Raw genomic sequence first — 20493 nt, 5'->3', positions numbered from 1 at the left:
ATGGCTCCAACCTAAGTGTATGTAAACTTCTGACTTCAACTGTATCTAACAGAACTCAAAGGGTTTTATTTAATAGAAACTTCTCTAATGTCAAACATGCAAAGTGGGGTGTACTGCAGGGCAGCTCTCTTGGCCCTCCACTCTTTTATATTTTTACCAATGACCTGCCACGGGCATTAAACAAAACATGGGTGTCCATGTATGCTGATGATTCGACCATATACGCATCAGCAAACACAGCTTATGAAGTCACTGGAACCCTTAACAAAGCATTGCAGTCTGTTTTGGAATGGGTGGCCAGTAATAAACTGGTCTTGAACATCTCTAAAACTAAGAGCATTGTATTTGGTACAAATCATTCTCTTAGTTCTAAACTTCAGCTGAATCTGGTAATGAATGGTGTGACTAAATTACTTGACATTACCTTAGATTGTAAAATGTCATGGTCAAAACACATAAATTCAATGGTTGTAAATATGGGGAGAGGTCTGTCCGTAATAAAGAGATGCTCTGCTTTTTTGACACCACGTTCCAAAAGGCAAGTCCTGCAGGCTCTAGTTTTGTCTTATCTTGATTATTGTCCTGCCGTGTGGTCGGGTGCTGCAAGGAAAGACCTAGTAAAGCTGCAGCTGGCCCAGAACAGAGTGACACGTCTTGAACTTAATTGTAATCAGAGGGCTGATATAAATACTATGCATGCCAGTCTTTATTGGTTAAGAGTTGAGGAGAGACTTACTGCATCACTTCTTCTTTTTATAAGAAACATTAATACGTTGAAATCCCAGATTGTTTACAAAGTCAACTTACACACAGCTCTGACACACACACTTACCCCACCAGACATGTCACCAGGGGTCTTTTCACAGTCCTCAAATCCAGAACAAATTCAAGAAAGCACACAGTATTATATTGAGCCCTTACTGCATGGAACTCCGTTCCATCTCATATTGCTCAAATTTTCAGCAAACCTGGTTTCAAAAAACAGATAAAGCAACACCACATGGCACAACTCCTCTCCCCAATTTGACCTAGAGAGTTTGTGTGCATGTATTGCTTTATAGGCTATGTGTGCCTTTTTTTATTTATATTTTTATTCATGTAGTTCTATCCTTGAGCTGTTCTTGTCTATTAATGTTGTGTATCATGTCATGTTTCATGTTTTGTGTGGACCCCAGGAAGAGTAGCTGCTGCTTTTGTAATAACCATCCTCGATATGGCTTGACATTAACCAGGTTTCCATCCAACCTTTTTATGCGAGTAAAGTACATGTCGGATAAAAAACATAGACCAAATTGTCGACACTACAAAATACGCTAGACAAGGTGCGATCTTTTTGTCTGTAAAATGAATTATGCGTGAAATGGCGGTGGAAATTATTTTATGCACAAATATTGATATAACAGCCATCATATTGAAGTAAACTTGGAATGGTCCTTCCACTACGACTCAGGAAAGCATGCAGTTTATTAGGCTACAGATGAAATAAATTATAGTTAACTTCACAGGGTGGTGAAAACGCACAGTGATGAGCTTGATGCTCCTTTCAATAAATATCAAGGGTCTTATTCTGGTGACGTGATGATTGATTCTTGGCTGCCGTTTGACAAATAAAAACAATCTCGCACTTCTGTGCATAATAATCTCATCATAAAGTAGGCTATTCCCGCACTGTACTGTATCTGCAAGCTGTTGGCTAAAGTGCACGTTCCAGTAGCAGAGTGGGCACATGGGCTGTACCTATGCAACATTTTTGTGACAACAATCAGTAGGCCTAGTTGAAAATGTGATGGAAACCCATTTAACTTGTATTATTTATTCGTTACATGGGAATTTAACCTCAAAGATGATTTTTATGTGCACTACATATTTACGCATGTACTTTATCCTGAACAAGTCAGTTAGATAGAAACAGAACGCTGATGGGAAATTGCACCTTTTTTAATGCAGATTTTAAAATATTCACCTAAAAATAATCTGTTGCCAATCGGATGGAAACCTACCTATAGACAACCTAAAGAGTCTGGCAAGTGCGCTAGTCCAGTGTCACTTTGATTATGCCTGCACATCATGGTTCACCAGCAGCACTCAACATCTAAAGAATAAACGACAAACCTGCCAAAACAAGCTTGTTAGAATTGTCCTTAAACTCCTCCCTCATACTCATCTGGAGGTTGAGCATTTTAAGCAGCTAGGCTGGTTATCTATGTCAAAAAAGAGTAGTATTAATTCAACGTGGTCTGATCCACAAAATTCTCAGGTACCTATCCAACTATTTTTTATTTGTCAGAAATGTCCACCAGCATAATACCACAGCAGATACTCTAATATCCACTGTTTTAAATTAGTCTATCTGGTAAGAACACATTTTTATATACCGGCGCTTTTTAAAAGAATGTAAAAAGTGAACAGTAAAACATTTTATTGTCTGTATCTCTGTAATGTTTCTATATCTATGCAATTGTATATGTATTTATGCCAAAAGAAAATATGGACCAAAATGGAAATAAGTCCCTGACTTTATTGTACAATCCCTGTCACTTTTAAAAATCTTTGTACTGTGTGTATATATACTACCAGTCCAAAGTTTTAGAACACTGACTCGTTCAAGGGTTTTTGTTTATTTGTACTTTTTTCTACATTGTAGAATAATAGTGAAGGCATCAAAACTAGGAATTAACACATATGGAATTATGTTGTAGGCAAAAAAGTATCAAACAAATCTAAATACATTTTATATTTGAGATTCTTCAAATAGCCACCCTTTCCCTTGATGACAGCTTTGCACACCATTGGCATTCTCTCAACCATCTTCACCTGGAATGCTTTTTCAGCAGTCTTGAAGGAGTTCCCACATATGCTTAGCACATGTTGGCTGATTTTCCTTCACTCTGTGGTCCGACTCATCCCAAACCATCTCAATTTGTTTGAGGTCGGGGGATTGTGGAGACCAGGTCATCTGATGCAGCACTCCGTCACCCTCCTTCTTGGTCAAATAGCCCTTACACAGCCTGGAGGTGTGCCGGGTCATATTCAGGTAGAAAAGTCTCAACGTCAGCAGCGAAGGGGCGAATGTGGGATGCTGGCCTTCTAGGCAGAGTTGCAAAGAAAAAGCCATATCTCAGACTGGCCAATAAAAATAACAGATTAAGATGGGCAAAAGAACACAGACACATGACAGAGAAACTCTGCCTAGAAGGCCAGCATCCCGGAGTCGCCTCTTCACTGTTGACGTTGAGACTGGTGTAATGAAGCTGCCAGTTGAGAACTTGTGAGGCATCTGTTTCTCAAACTAGACACTCTAATGTACTTGTCCTCTTGCTCAGTTGTGCACCAGGGCCTCCCACTCCTCTTTCTATTCTGTTTGGAGCCAGTTTGCACTGTTCTGTGAAGGGACCAGTACACCGTGTTGTACGAGATCTTCAATTTCTTGGCATTTTCTAGCATGGAATAGCCTTCATTTCTCAGAACAAGAATAGACTGATGAGTTTCAGAAGAAAGTCCTTTGTTTCTGGCCATTTTGAGCCTGTAATCGAAGCCACAAATGCTGATGCTCCAGATACTCAACAAGTCTGAAGAAGGCCAGTTGTATTGCTTCTTTAATCAGGACAACAGTTTTCAGCTGTGCTAACATAATTGCAAAAGGGTTTTCTAATGATCAATTAGCCTTTTAAAATGATAAACTTGGATTAGCGAACACAATGTGCCATTGGAACACAGGAGTGATGGTTGCTGATAATGGGCCTCTGTACGCCTATGTAGGTATTCCATAAAAAAATCTTCATTTTCCAGCTACAATAGTCATTTACAACATTAACAATGTCTACACTGTATTTCTGATCAATTTGAAGTTATTGTAATGGACAAAAAATGTGCTTTTCTTTCAAAAACAAGGACATTTCCAAGTGACCCCAAACTTCTGAACGGTAGTATATATGGCATTAAAATGTTGAAAATCTGATTTCCCCTTTTCAATTTCCCCTTATTTTTATAACAAGTAAATAAAATATGTCTTGATTGCGTATGTCTTCATACCCCAGAGTTAATACTTGGTGGAAACACCCTTGGCAGCCATTACAGCTGTGAATAATTTTGAATAAGATTCTTAGGGCAACATTTATCCATTCAATTTGGTTTGGAGTCATTGATGGACAGCAATATTCAAACCTTGTCTCTGATTTTCAAGCAAATTTACGTCAAGACTGAGTTTGGACAACTCAGGAATGGGTATGGGTATAGGTATGGGTATGCTCGTCACCAGCAGGGACTGGGGGGTTTGTCAGGATCAAAAGAAAGATGAAAGGAGCAAAGCCCAGATAAAAAAGTTAAGGAAAACCTTGCCTCAGTCTTCTTTAAGCAGGACAATTACACACATTTTAATGCCAAAGACATACCAGGATGGCTTTCTAAGAAGCAGCAGTTGCATGTATTCATGGATGCCAAAAGAAGCCAGGCTTTCCCCAAAAAATGTAACAATATATGTATATTCTAAATAATATTTTGTCTATCTGTGCTTCAGAATATTCTTTGAATTTGCAAGAGGCTGAATGTATCTCACCGAAGAAAGCATCCGAGGATAGCAAAACCGCGCCCCTCTGTCTCTGTACATGTAGCCCATCTATCTGATGCTGTCTGGTCAAAAATAATATGACATTGTTGCTGCCTGTAGCATTGAATGCAAGGGAAGCCAGCGAGCATTTGGCCTCCCTTGTTAAAAAATGTGTAAAATAATAGCCAATCAGCTTTGAGCTAAACTGGGTGAGCTCAGCTGTGAATAGTCCTGGCGCACCCCCCAAAAAAAGACAACCAAAACTAAAAGCCGTATGACAGTCATAGACCATTTCTTCAACTTGAAAGAGAGGAGGTTGGCATTGGCGTTTCTCCACAAGTAGGGTGAGTCAACATGTTTTTTCTGCTTGCATGAAAGCACACACACAGAAATCAGAACCCACCCCCCGAGAAAAACACACACACACACACACACACAGAGAAATCAGAACCATGGACAGCCAAATCATATTTAGCTTACATTGATTGAACTAAATTGTTTTTGGTATATTTTAGTTGTCATTAGACAAAGCATAGGTGATTAGATTGATGTTGAAATGTTGAAGTTGAAATGATGCTGGAATAGTGGAAGCAGCTCCTGTTTTCTTTGAGACTCTCTGTGGTTGTAAATCAATAGTTGTTCAGTAGTTAATAAATGTTGGAAACATTAACTTGGTTGACCATGCTGTAGGTCATGTACTGTAACTGTTTGTTACATGTAATATGCTTTGTGGACTTCAATGGACAGAGGTTGCTCTCCAGTTTTGTGATGAAACAAAGGTGTGGGTGAATTTATTCTGCCACTGTGTCTTCTTATTGACTCGGCCTTTAGGACTATATATCACAGTCACAAGGCATATGAACTAACAGGTTATAGAGCAAACAACGTAATTATCACAACACATAGGTTGCATTCAAGACTGCATTTTTATTAATTTTGACATTTTTCTATAATTTTTCTTTCACTTTGGAAATGTAAAGTAGGTTGTGTATATCTGTAGAAAAACAATTTACTATTTATTGTTTTTTTTAAGCAGCTTACTTTCTCTAGGCACTGTAATAGCATAGAGATTCCAATTGAAGTTGATATTCAACGGTGGGTGTACCGGCGGCCATCTTTCTGGTGGTAATTGGAAGTTGAAATTGCAATTCAATTTAAATGTCAGTGGTATACCAGCTAAATTGCAATGGTCTGAAGGGATAGGTCCATTCTATTGCTATTATTGAAATGACACCCAACCTGTATTCAATAGCATGCTGTGTCTCAACCAATGATGGGCCCAACAAAAACACCTCAGATGATGTAAAATAGGGTCTAAGCTACAACATCTCTGAAAAATACACTAATCTGAATTTGCACGTTTTAAGATCATTGATGTCCAAAAAACAACAACATTAAAAACTATCTAGATTTCCAAAATAGTTTGACAACCCTGTTTGAAAGCTTTCAAATGATATCAAACTCAACTGTTTATCTTTTTCAGTGATGAAGACATGTCTCATGTTAGGGTGGGGTATGCAAAATGGGTCAACTTTGAGTGTTTTGGCATTCAGGTCCAAAAGGTATCTTTCTGACCACTTCTACTATGGGAAAACATGTAGGGAAGGTTATGTTGAAATCAAAGGGGATGCGGTCAGAAAGGGATTGAATTCATATGGAACGGCCCATTAGATTAAATATGCTGCAAAACCATCACATACATCCGCATCACCTTGTATAGATTTTCATGTGTCACTAGGTTAATAAAATAAGTAAAAAAATATGAAAATATTGTCACTTACCTTGATCCTGGCCTGGATTCGAAGATACATTCAGTTTGTCTGACAGCAGTTTCTCTGAATGAGCCTCCCGCAAACCATGCACTTACTATATACTGTTCAGTCAAAACAAAAGTGAAAGTGGGAACCTAAAATAGAGCACACAGTGATGCAATCTCCATAGACAAACAATGGCAGTACAATTGCCTTTACTAAAGAGCTCAGTGACTTTCAACGTGGCACCTTTCCAACAAATCAGTTCGTCTGTCTTGGTAGAGATGCCCCAGTCAACTGTAAGTGCTGTTATTGTGAAGTGGAAACAATTCAGTTGCAAAGTGGTAGGCCACAAACGTTCACAGAACAGGACAGCTGAGTGCTGAAGCACGTAGCGCTAAAAGTAATCTGTCCTCGGTTGCAACACTCACTACCGAGTTCCAAACTGCCTCTGGAAGCAAAGTCAGTACAATAACTGTTAGTCGGGAAATAGGTTTCCATGGCTGAGCAGCGGCACACAAGCCTAAGATCACCATATGTATTGCCACGCGTCAGCTGGAGTGGTTTAAAGCTTGCTGCCATTGGACTTTGGTGCAGTAAAAATGCGTTCTCTGGAGTGATGAATCCTGCTTCACCATTTGGCAGTCCGACAGACGAATCTGGGTTTGGCGTAGACCAAACATTTGCCAGCAATCAGTCATCACTTCTTCCATGTCTTTTCAAATCATCCCTTGGTGTGGACATTCTTCCATCTTATGAGAGGGGTGAAAGGGGCATTCCTATTGGAGTATTATCTTTGGAGTGGATTGCTTTTGGTGATGGAGTTATGGTGTGACAGAGAGAATACAGTAGACGGCATGTGTCAAAAAAGTGATTGATGAGGTATTTTATGGGTCACGTGTTTATGCCCATATATGTACATCCTGTCCGAAAGTTCTCACGGTATCAAGTGAGTGTTTATGTAACCTGTTAGTGCAGCTGTTCATTTGAAGTAAAGCCTGTGTTTACATTAAAGATGTCAAGGTGATTGATGGTGTAACGGTTGTCGTATGAAGAAGGTGTGGACCAAAGCGCAGCATGGTACGTGTTCATCTTTTTTATTTGAACTGAACACTGAATAACAAAAACAACAAAGAGAACGAACAAAACCGAAACAGTTCTCTCTGGTGCAGACACAAAAACAGAAAACAACTACCCACAAAATCCATGTGGGAAAAAGCTACCTAAGTATGGTTCTCAATCAGAGACAACGATAGACAGCTGCCTCGGATTGAGAACCATAGGCCAAACAACAAAGAAATACAAAACATAGAAAATGAACATAGAATGCCCACCCTAGTCACATCCTGGCCAAACCAAAATAGAGAATAAAAGCCTCTCTATGGCCAAGGCGTGACAGATGGGTAGTGACCTCGTTGAACTGTGGAATGTGTTTGAAGCAATGTTTTTTTCTAATCAATTCAGCAGTAGGGGGCTATATGTACATAAGGAAAGCCATAAACAGTTGTCTTTTCCCGAGGATGTCATGAACCTTGCCTATCCCCCATGTGAGAGGGGGGTGTGTGTGTGTGTGTGTGTGTGTGTGTGTGTGTGTGTCCGCAAATATCCAGAAAATCACATTGTATGATTTTTAAGTAATTAATTTGCATTTTATTGCATGACATAAGTATTTGATCACCTATCAACCAGTAAGAATTCCGGCTCTCACAGACCTGTTAGTTTTTCTTTAAGAAGCCCTCCTGTTCTCCACTCATTACCTGTATTAACTGCACCTGTTTGAACTCGTTACCTGTATAAAAGACACCTGTCCACACACTCAATCGAACAGACTCCAACCTCTCCACAATGGCCAAGACCAGAGAGGGTGTAAGGACATCAGGGATAAAATTGTAGACCTGCACAAGGCTGGGATGGGCTACAGGACAATAGGCAAGCAGCTTGGTGAGAAGGAAACAACTGTTGGCGCAATTATTAGAAAATGGAAGAAGTTCAAGATGACTGTCAATCACCCTCAGTCTGGGGCTCCATGCAAGATCTCACCTCGTGATCATGAGGAAGGTGAGGGATCAGCCCAAAACAACACGGCAGTCATGGATTAAAATCCTGCAGCGCATGCAAGGTCCCCCTGCTCAAGCGCATGTCCAGGCCCATCTGAAGTTTGCCAATGACCATCTGGATGATCCAGAGGAGGAATGGGAGAAGGCAATGTGGTCTGATGAGACGAAAATAGAGCTTTTTGGTCTAAACTCTACTCATCATGTTTGGAGGAAGAAGAAGGATGAGTACAACCCCAAGAACACCATCCCAACCATGAAGCATGGAGGTGGAAACATCATTCTTTGGGGATGCTTTTCTGCAAAGGGGACAGGACGACTGCACCGTCTTGATGGGAGGATGGATGGGGCCATGTATCGCGAGATCTTGGCCAACAACCTCCTTCCCTCAGTAAGAGCATTAAAGATGGGTCGTGGCTGGGTCTTCCAGCATGACAACGACCCGAAACACACAGCCAGAGCAACTAAGGAGTGGCTCCGTGAGAAGCATCTCAAGGTCCTGGCCTAGCCAGTCTCCAGACCTGAACCCAATAGAAAATCTTTGGAGGGAGCTGAAAGTCTGTATTGCCCAGCGACAGCCCCGAAACCTGAAGGATCTGGAGAAGGCCTGTATGGAGGAGTGGGCCAAAATCCCTGCTGCAGTGTGTGCAAACCTGGTCAAGAACTACAGGAAACGTATGATCTCTGTAATTGCAAACAAAGGTTTCTGTACCAAATATTAAGTTCTGCTTTTCTGATGTATCAAATACTTATGTCATGCAATAAAATGCTAATTAATTACTTAAAAATCATACAATGTGATTTTCTGGATTTTTGTTTTAGATTCCGTCTCTCACAGTTGAAGTGTACCTATTTTAAAAAATATATACAAACCTCTACATGCTTTCTAAGTAGGAAAACCTGCAAAATCGGCAGTGTATCAAATACTTGTTCTCCCCACTGTGCATAACGATACCCAAACAACAGGTGATTTTCTTTTTCCTAGGGTGGGGATCAACAAAAAAAGGTTTATACCCCTTACACCCCAAGGACAGCTGCTCTCCAAGGGGTGGCTGTCACAGTAAATCATGCCATCCTCTTTTTGAAAGGGTAATTGTACTCTTTAAGTTGGGCCCTTATGACTTAAACAGATTCAGATTTATATGGCCCTGCCTCTGGGAGCCTGTCAGCTTGTAACTGACGAGAGAGTGATATTTTGTGCTACAAGCATACTATTTGAAGAGATTTTTGACCATTCAGGGATCTACCACCAAACAGTCATGAAATCATAAAAAAAAATTGTCTACACTAAAGAATGTGAATTTGGTCATAAAAATACTTGTTGACAAGTTAAATGCATGGAAATAAAGATGCTTAAAATATTTGACATTCTGGAGCGATTTCTGGACACTATAGGGGCCTCCTAGGCCTTGTTAAGGACAGATGTCTTTAAAGATGGATTGGTATGAAATATCTGTTCCATTTTGGGGGGACATGTTGACAAGATATTGGGGAATCACTCAAGAGGGAATATTGACCAACTGAGCATCTCAGTGTACAGCTCAATAGGCATTTTGTTACATTTCAGTCTTCTGTGATGTATTTAAAGTGGCATATTGGGTTCCAAACTCAAAAATGAATACATTTAAACTATATCTGACACGTTACTGGTGTCTTTTTTAAAGTCAATAACCATGTGTGTAAAGTGTACGCTTTTGTTTCACAGTAGATTTGTTTAAGACCACCAAGAAACACCTGATTTAACCCACTGCATTAATTATTAAGGGGGTAAAAATTAATCTGTTTAAGTCATAAGTAAAGAACCCAACTTAGAGTACAATTACCCTTTCACAAAGAGGATGGCATGATTTACTGTGACAGCCACCCCTTGGAGAGCAGCTCCCCTTGGGGTGTAAGGGGTATAAACCTTTTTTTGTTGATCCCTATTGCTGAATTGTTTAGAAAACAATATTGTTTCAAACACCCCTGCAGAGACACACACACACACTCACTCACACACACACACACACACACACACACACACACACCTCACAGGGGGGATAGACAGAGGTCATGACATCCTCGGGAAAAACAACTGTTTATGGCTTTCCTTATGTACATATAGCCCCCTACTGCTAAATTGATTAGAAAAAACCATTGCTTCAAACACATTCCACAGTTCAACGACGTCACTACCCATCAATCACCTTGACAGCTTTAATGTAAACACAGGCTTTACTTCAAAGGAACAGCTGCACTATCAGGTTACATAAACACTCACTCGATACCGTGAGAACTTCTGGACAGGATGTACATATATGGGAATAAACACGTGACCCATAAAATACCTCATCAATCACTTTTTGACACATGCCGTCTACTGTATTCTCTCTTGTGACTAAAGCATCACAGTAATTGTTCTAAAATTCCAATGAGCACTGCAGACCAGAGCTGACTATTGACACCAAAGACAGATACCAAAGATACTTATTGATCTAAAACCAATCCTTGTCTTCACATACTGTATACACAGAAACACTTTATGCTTCTAAATGGAATAAACAATCTCATATTACAGCTAAACAGCTAAAAACATCACTATGTTTACTCACATTTTTCTTTTACACAGGCTGTTGACTGTACATGCATTTCACAACACAATAGCTGTGTCCCCTCAGTCTAAAATGGGTTAATGTCCTTGTCATAAGTCTCTATGGTGTATGGTGAGTACCTATCCAATCCTTTCATTTCCTAGTGGTCAGGAAGGAGAGAAGGAAAGGAAGCCATTACGAGGATTGGAACACAGCCAATGAGGAACCACAGGTGAAATCACCACAGTTTGTGTGTCTAATGGGGACCCTACTGTCTAGGACCCTATTCATTCAAGCCCAGTTAGCTGTCAATGCAACTTGGAAATACTGTGCTTTCACAAATACTTTCAGACCGCATAAAAGGACTGCAGATTCTGACTCAACCACAACACCAGCTTACCAGTTTTGATTGAATAGGGCCCGAAGCTGTTAGTGGAGTGAATGATTCAAACGGTTTGCTACACACTAGCACCAAGTCACAAAAGTGAGTCAACTTAGAATCAATCAAATACTGTTCCGGCGACATCACATGAGCTGGAGTGTAAAATATGAGATCCTCCTTCAAATGAAGGAGTCATTTCATGACTGCATTTCTTGTAAATTCTACATCACCAGGAATGCGGACGAAGTGCTGACAACAAGAGAACAGGTACTCAGGCGTACCATCTCTACTATGGATGAAACATGACCTCCAGGCCAAGCAAATGACTGGAGAAATACAACACAAGTCTCTCTAGTTTATAATGCATATTTAGGATTGGCTGGTGGTCTCCTCCCTGCATTAATTCCATCAGCTACAAAAAATGAGCAGCAACAAAGATATGTAGGACAACAAATGGAGTGCAACATTCATGATTCCATTCAAACCCAATGATACTTATGTCTGGAATACATTTGTGAGCCATTAAGTGAGGTGAGTACTTATTCTGCAGCGAGGGTGACTGCTACAGAGACAGATTATAAACAATAGGAGGAACTTGGCTACAGACTTGAGTATGCACTAACTGAATATTAAGATGGGAGTGTGTTTGTCTGTGCGGATGTGCATATTTCTGAGGCTACTGGAATATCTAGCCTCCTCAAACAATTGAATGAAAGATTGACGTATTGTATAACATGCAATGTCTCACATTCCCTTCATAGAATTGTTATTGAATGGCCATTGTGGGGTTTTAGGCAAATAGTGAGTGTTTTTCTCTCTAATCTTCTACATGTAAGCATTTTGATTTGTTTTTTTACATTAGCACTTTGTAAAACCAAGTACTAGACTATTTTTACATGTTAATCCAGTGACTCTCAAGCAGATTGTCTGACTTGGAAAAAGCAAAGGTTCTGAAACACTGGGATCATTTTTAGCACTGATCTCTCTCTTCTCTGTGGTATCAGGACATACATGGTACTCAACAGAGTAAGGGAACAGGTATGTAAGGGCAGTAGGTGATGAACTCACCATGTGCACTACCCCGGTCACCCACACCACCTCCAGCATGCCATCGTCAATGCATGGTTTCCCGTAGCGCGAGTCACCCTCTGATCCCCACAGGCCAGCTGAACACACACACACGCAGTTGTAAGTACTGACTGTTTCAGATCGTCACGTACTTTTAGGTTTGTGTGAGTAAGGGGACCGTGTGTGAGGCCATTCCTCTTCATGAGCATGCATCTTGAAGTGAATGTCATACGTCATGAGTGTCTGACTGTCAGCCACGTGTAGAGTTTAACCCTGTGTGTTTTTGTGTGTATTTCCTACCTGGGGATGTTTAGGAAGATGAGGCCTTCTAAATCAAATATGTCTTGATTGCGTGTCTTCACACCTCAGAGTTCATTCTTGGTGGAAACACCTTTGGCAGCCATTACAGCTGTGAATCATTTAGAATAAGATTCTTAGGGCAACATTTATCCATTGTTTTTGTCAAAAATGCTCAAGCTCATTCAATTTGGTTGGGAGTCATTGATGGACAGCAATATTCAAACCTGTTCTCTGATTTTCAAGCAATAATAGGAATAGGTATGGATATGCTTGTCACCAGCAGGGACTGGGAAGTTTGTCAGAATCAAAATAAATATTAAAGGAGCAAAGCCCAGATAAAAAATTTAATACTTACTCCTGGGATAGTGTTGTATTTTTCAGCAGGACAATTACACAAATCTTTATGCAACCAGAATGGCTTTCTAAGAGGTAGCAGTGATGTGTATTCGTGGATGCCAAGGGAAGCCAGGATTCCCCCCAAAATTTGACCAATACAAAAATTATTATAATAATATTTTGTCTGTGTTTCAGAATGTTCCTTCAATTCGCAAAATGATGAGGACCACAACCAAAATAAGTCCCAGAATGTATTGTGTGTTATCCTCAATGATTTTACTAATGTGCATGTATGCATGTATGTATGGCGTTTCAAGTTTTTTGTGTGCTTGTTTTTTCAAATGGTCGAATGAATAAACTAAACTGAAGTATCTCAATAGAGAATGCATCCAAGCGAGCAAAATAGTGCCCATCTGTCTCTGTACATGTAGCCCATCTATCTGATGCTGTCTGGTCAAAATTAAATGATCAGTTGTTTTTTTTAAAGAATTAAAAAGTAATTTGACAACCCTGTTTGAAGAGTTTGATATCATTTGAAACTGTTTATCTTTTTCAGTGATGATATCACGATCGTTATAAGGAGTGGACCAAGATGCAGCGTGGAATGTTTCCATCCTTTTATTTGGAAGAGAAACTTAACAAAAACAATAACGCGAACAAACAAACCGTGCCGCTCAGAGTAGTGCTCACAGGCAACTATACCTAGACAAGATCCCACAAAGCACAATGGGGAAATGGCTGCCTAAATATGATCCCCAATCAGAGACAACGATAAACAGCTGCCTCTGATTGGGAACCATACCAGTCCAACAGACATATAATTCCCCTAGATAACTGACTCTTAATCACACCCCGACGTAACCAACATAGAGAATAAACAGCTCTCTATGGTCAGGGCGTGACAGATGAAGGCATGTCTCATGTTAGGGTGGGGTATGCAAAATGGGTCAACTTTGAGCACCTTTATCTCCTGAGTGTTTTGGCATTCAGGTCCAAAAGGTATCTTTCTGACCACTTCTACTATGGGAAAACATGTAGGGAAGGTTTTGTTCAAATCAAAAGGGATGCGGTCAGAAAGGGATTGAATACATATGGAACGGCCCATTAGATTAAATATACTGCAAAGCCATCACATAAATCACCAAGATATTGTAGTTGCTCTGAATAAGCCTCCCTCAAACCATGTATTTATACTGTACTGTAGCTTGGGGGATACAATCAAAACAGAAGTGAAAGAGGGAACCTAAGCAGACAATGTGTTCGTTCACATTCAGCCCTCTTTAAGGGAACTGATTGCATATTAATTAGAAGTTAACCTGACAAAAGACTCACAACGAAGAGATTACAAATCTGTTCATTAACTATGCATGCTTTCAGTTCCCTTTGCATTAGAAAAATGTCTTAACGTTCTATTCTAAGTGTACTGTTTTTTTTTACTACTGACCATTTCAGATCTACACACCATATACACACAAGTGTGCAAAGAAGATGGGTAGGGAACACAAACAGGAACAGGACATGGGTTCACATGGCTGAGACAGAAATACCAATACAGACACTGAACAAAAACATAAACGCAACATGTAAAGTGTTGGTGCCATGTTTCATGACCTGAAATAAAAGATCCCAGAAATGATCCATACGCACAAAAAGTTTATTTCTCTCAAATTTTGTGCACAAATTTGTTTACATTCCTGTTAGTGAGCATTTCTCCTTCTCCAAGATAATCCTTCCACCTGACAGGTGTGGCATATCAAGAAGCTGATTAAACAGCATGATCATTGCACAGGTGCACCTTGTGCTGGGGACAATAAAAGGCCACTCTATAATTTACAGTTTTGTAACAATGTTTTGAGGGAGCGTGCAATTGGCATGCTGACTGCAGGAATGTCCACCAGAGCTGTTGCCAGAGAATTGAATGTTAATTTCTCTACCATAAGCAACATCGTTTTTAGAGAATTTGGCAGTATGTCCAACCAGACCACATGTATGGCATCGTGTGGAAGAGCGGTTTGCTGATGTCAACATTGTGAACAGTGTGCCCCATGGTGGCGGTGGGGATATGGTATTGGCAGGCATAAGCTAAGGACAACGAACATAATTGCAATTTATCAATAGCAATTTCAATGTACAGATATACCGTAACAAGATCCTGAGGCCCATTGTCGTGTCATTCATCTGCCGCCATAATCACCATGTTTCAGCATGATAATGAATGGCCCCATGTTGCAAGGATCTGTACACAATTCCTGGAAGCTGAAAATGTCCCAGTTCTTCCATGGTCTGCATACTCACCAGATGTCACCCATTGAGCACATTTGGGAATCTCTGTTCCAGTTCCCGCCAATATCCAGCGACGACACACAGCCATTGAAGAGGAGTGGGACATCATTCCACTGGCCACAATCAACAGCCTGATCAACTCTATGTGAAGGAGACGTGTCGAGCTGCATGAGACAAATGGTGGTCACACCAGATACTGACTGGTTTTCTGATTCACGCCACTACTTTTTTTTAAGGTATCTGTGACCAACAGATGCATATCTATATTCCCAGTCATGTGAAATCCATAGATTAGGGCCTAATTTATTGATCTAAATTTCCTTTTTTCCTGATATGATCTGTAACTCAGTAAAATCTTTGAAGTTGTTGCATATTGCGTTTAGATTTTTGTTCAGTATAGATCCAGGGTGTCTTGAGTTAATTGACAATGAAAACATAGTAGCTTATTAATATACAGTAGTAGCATATTAATCAACCTTTATATATTTAAAAAAAATGTAGACAAATGAGGCTACATGCCCAACACAAAACCAAATGAAAAAAAGAACAGAATGTCTGCTATATATTTTTGGTGTAAACAGTACTTGCACTGGCAACCTTCCACAAGCAGTTAAATATACTGTACCTTCACACTCCCTCTTTGCTGTGTGCTTCTTCCTTTATTAACATAACTCTTTCACAGCACAAGCCTTCAATCGCTCTGGGAAACAGGACGTAAATAGAATTTTTCATTCAACACAGTAACTACTTTACAATTTTACATCCACGTCACATTTTCTCCTTGTTTTTTCACAGCGAATATTAGGATGTTGTCCTTAATGTTTGTGTACACTCGGTGTGTATTTTTGAACATATAAATGAATTATATACATCCATTTATTTTTAAACAATATAACTTATAAATGTCTTGTGTCACACCCTGATCTGTTTCACCTGTCTTTGTGCTTGTCTCCACCCCCCTCGCCCATCTTCCTCATTATCCCCAGTGTATTTATACCTGTGTTCTCTGTCTGTTGCCAGTTCGTTTTGTTTCGTCAAGCCTACCAGCATTTTTTCCCATGCTCCTTTTTGTCTCAGGTTCCTGTTTTCTATCTTTCCCGGTTTTTGACCATTCTGCCTGCCCTGACCCTGACTGTCGTTCTGCCATTCTGTACCTTTCGGACTCTGATCTGGACTACTGTCGTTTGCCTGCCCCCGTTTTTGTAATAAACTTTTGTTACTACAAAACTGTCCGCATCTGGGTCTTCTCCTGAGCCTTGACATTTCATACCCCAACAAACCCCAAAATATAAGTATGTTTTACTCCAAAGTTTGTGGACAATGTAAACAACACCCAGTAATTATTAATCAATATACACATGACAGGGTAAATATGTTTTTCTTTTACCAAACTGATGCTTGTCAATCTTATTCTTCCTGTTTTTAAAACATGGTTAAAACAATAATTTTGCTACCATGGATGGCCAGTCCTTGCTTCCATAACTGTCTATGAATTTGAGAGTGTTTACATTTCTCCAGCCCCATCCCTCAGCTAAATAATAAACAGAGTTATTGTTTGTTTCAATTAAGGATTCTAGCTTTAAAAATTGTTTCAGATTACACTAAATCCAGGGAAGAGTGGCTGGGTAAAGGTAGTTTGTACTTTGTGGAGAAGGGCCATGGAGTCCCAGCCTTGTGATCAAGATACAGTCCGATTTGCCTTTATTTTCGTGATTGTGAGGGGCTGAGGCCAGGAATTTTTGTGCTAGAATCTTCAGTTGACTTCTGTAACAGTAAAATCCTTGGTTTCATGCACGTTAACATCAGAAGCCTCCTCCCTAAATGTATTTTTTTCACTGCTTTAGCACACTCCAACCAACCCTGATGTACTACCCATGTCTGAATCCTGACTTAGGAAGGCCACCAAAAATTCTGAAATTTCCATCCCCAACTACAACATTTCCTGCCAAGATAAAACTGCCAAAGGGGGTGGAGTTGCAATCTACTGCAGAGACAGCCTGCAGAGTTGTGTCATACTATCTAGGTCTGTGCCCAAACAGTTCAAGCTTCTACTTTTAAAAATCCACCTTTCCAGAAATAAGTCTCTCCCTGTTGCCACTTGTTACAGACCCCCCTCAGCCCCCAGCTGTGCCCTGGACACCATATGTGAATTAATTGCCTCCCCATTTATGGGGAGTTTGTACTGTTAAGGTGACCTAAACTGGGATATGCTTAACACCCCGGCCATCCTAAAATCTAAACTAGATGCCTGGTTATTCTTCTTTTTTTTTACCCCTTTTTTCTTCCCAATTTTGTGGTATTTAATTGTTGTAGTAGCTACTATCTTGTCTCATTGCTACAACTTCCGTACGGGCTCGGGAGAGACGAAGGCTGAATGTCATGCGTCCTCCGATACACAACCCAACCAGCCGTACTGCTTCTTAGCACAGCTCGTATCCAACCCAGAAGCCAGCCGCACCAATGTGTCGGAGGCTACACCATGCACCTGGCAACCCTGGCTAGCGCGCACTGCGCCCGGCCCGCCACAGGAGTCGCTGGTGCGCGATGAGACAAGGAGATCCCTACCGACCAATCCCTCCCTAACCCGGACGACGCTAGGCCAATTGTGCGTCGCCCCACGGACCTCCCGGTCGCGGCCGGTTACGACAGAGTCTGGGCGCGAACCCAGGGACTCTGATGGCACAGCTGGCGCTGCAGTACAGCGCCCTTAACCACTGTGCCAGCCGGGAGGCCCCATGCCTGGTTATTCTTTAAAAGTGCTTTCCTCACCATCTTAAATAAGCATGCCCTATTAAAAAAAAAATAGAACCAGGAACAGATGTAGCCCTTGGTTCACTCCAGACCTGACTGCTCTTGACCAGCACAAAAACCTCCTGTGGCGTACTGCATTAGCATTGAATAGCCCCCGCGAAATGCAACTTTTCAGGGAAGTTAGGAACCAATATACACAGGCAGTTAGGAAAGCAAAGGCTAGCATTTTCAAACAGAAATTTGCATCCTGTAGCACAAACTACAAAGAGTTTCGGGACACAGTATTGTCCATGGAGAATAACAGCACCTCCTTCCAGCTGCCCACTGCACTGAGGCTAGCAAACACTGTCACCACCTATAAATCCACGATAATTGAGAATTTCAAAAAGCATTTTTCCACCTGGCCACCCCTACCCCGGTCAACAGCTCTGCACTCCCCATAGCAACTTTCCCAAGCCACCCTATTTCTCCTTCACCCAAATCCAGATAGCTGATGTTCTGAAACAGCTGCAAAATCTGGACCCCTGCAAATCAGCTGGGCCAGACAATCTGGACCCTCTCTTTCTAAAATTATCCACCGCAATTGTTGCAACCCCTATTACTAGCCTGTTCAACCTCTCGTATCGTCTGAGATCCCCAAAGATTGGAAAGCTGTCGCGGTCATCCCCCTCTTCAAAGGGGAAGACACCCTAGACCCAAACTGTTACAGACCTATATCTATCCTACCCTGCCTTTCTAAGGTCTTCGAAATGTGTAACTTCGCAATGTTGTTTGTGTCGCACTGCTTTGCTTCATCTTGGCCAGGTCGCAGTTATAAATGAGAACTTGTCCTCAACTGACCTACCTGGTTAAATAAAGTGAAATAAGAAAAAAATAATATATATAATTTTATATATATATATATAAAAAAAATATATATATATATATATATTTTTTTTTAATTGTGCATGAAAGTGTAACCAAAGCTATACCTGTAGAACCCGTAGCTGGACCTAGAGTAGTCCAACCTTCAAGACACCCTACTAATGCCTAAGTACGACACAGCCTTCCCAGTTAGCCTCCCAGTAATAACGTCATTGGAGGCCCTCTCTGCACAGAGCTTTAGGAGATGAAAAGCTCTGTGGAAGGCTTAGGTGAACCATATGAGCCGAATGACACTTCCTTCTTGTCCCCAGACAGAATGAGATGCCTATTTGCTGTGCTGGCATCCACTGTCAGCTGGATGAAATCTGTTCAGGGAGAAAGATAATGTTGTGGCATTCGAATTATATTCATATTGACAAAATATATACAACATATCATCTAATAAGTCAATTTAATTCACCTCTCGAAGGCCAACGTTAAGCCCTACCAGCTCTCACAGTCTCACGTCCGAATTAGACGTTCATCCATGTTTCTCAAACGTCAAATTTCAAAGTGTTTAAGGTTAAGTTCAGGCATTAACTCAGGATGTTTAAGTTAAGGGATAAGGAGAGCTTGGGGCCTATAGGTGTGTTAGTTCATGGGTGTGTAATATTGCACAAAGTTTATCTGAGGGAGACTGGGTGTGTGCGCCAAAACATGTATTATGTCCAGAACTCCTCTCTGGTCTTGGGAACTGAACAACCTGGACATCTGTCACTGTGAAAGAGAGTCAACTATAACCTCACGCCTTATAACAAAGATACGTTTTATATGTTATTGAGCAAGCGACTTAGTCATGCATACATTTTAAGTATGGGTGGTCCTAGAAACGAACCTACTATCCTGGCATTGCACCATGCTCTACCAAATGAGCTACAGAGGACCAGTGGTTACAAAAACAAAATAGCAATCAATCAGATTTAGTCTAGAATATATAACAGGGGAGCCTGGTCCTAAATCAGCACTCATACTCTGAGACACAATTGTGAATACAGGCCCAGGTCAGAATACTCACCTTGAGACACTCCCAAGGCAGGTCTCAGTTATTTACTTCATTCTCTTGCTTTCCTGTGCCCTCTGCTGGTATGTAGTCCATCTCCCTCAACGTTTTCTGCATGATAAAAACAAAGTCAGCATTTTATGGTATCCATATATTTTGAAAAAACAACAAGGTAACAGGGATGACTAGCACAGAAGTCATGATATAAAGATTTAGCATCTCAAATCAGTTCTACCCTTAAAAAGTTGCCCAGCCCTCTTTATTTCTGCACTGAGGGCAGCTATAGATACCGTTTAAATCCTCGCCATTCCAACAGTATGTCTGTCACACAACTCATGCAGTAACTGTGTCCATATGGGATAGTCACTGGAAACCATTTTGCAACGCAAACGCCTTTCTATTTGACGAGGTCAGGTAGGCCCCTATCCATATCATTCCGTTCCTAGTGAAAACACCCCAGGTATATTCAGTTCATGCCTTTTCCTTCAATAAAAAAACAAAACAAGGTAGACCTTTGAAAAACAGTCTCATTCGAATGCGACCCAGTTG

The 20493-nt window shown here is 40.7% G+C and overlaps 1 protein-coding gene across 1 annotated transcript in view; it reads right to left on the bottom strand.

Annotated features, from left to right (window-relative positions):
• Positions 1-6416, bottom strand: part of LOC139390892 (multifunctional-autoprocessing repeats-in-toxin-like) — a 29203-nt gene extending 22787 nt beyond the window's left edge. Inside the window, exon 1 of the mRNA XM_071138280.1 lies at positions 6328-6416. The gene's annotated coding sequence lies outside the window, so the exon portion shown is untranslated. The remainder of the gene's footprint in view (positions 1-6327) is intronic.
• Between the last annotated feature and the right edge of the window lie 14077 nt (positions 6417-20493).

Source organism: Oncorhynchus clarkii, chromosome 31 (assembly GCF_045791955.1).
Source record: "Oncorhynchus clarkii lewisi isolate Uvic-CL-2024 chromosome 31, UVic_Ocla_1.0, whole genome shotgun sequence".
In the NCBI taxonomy this organism is placed as follows: Eukaryota; Metazoa; Chordata; class Actinopteri; order Salmoniformes; family Salmonidae; genus Oncorhynchus; species Oncorhynchus clarkii.
Note: the sequence above shows the minus strand (reverse complement) of the source record. Positions and strands in the feature narration are given on the sequence as shown.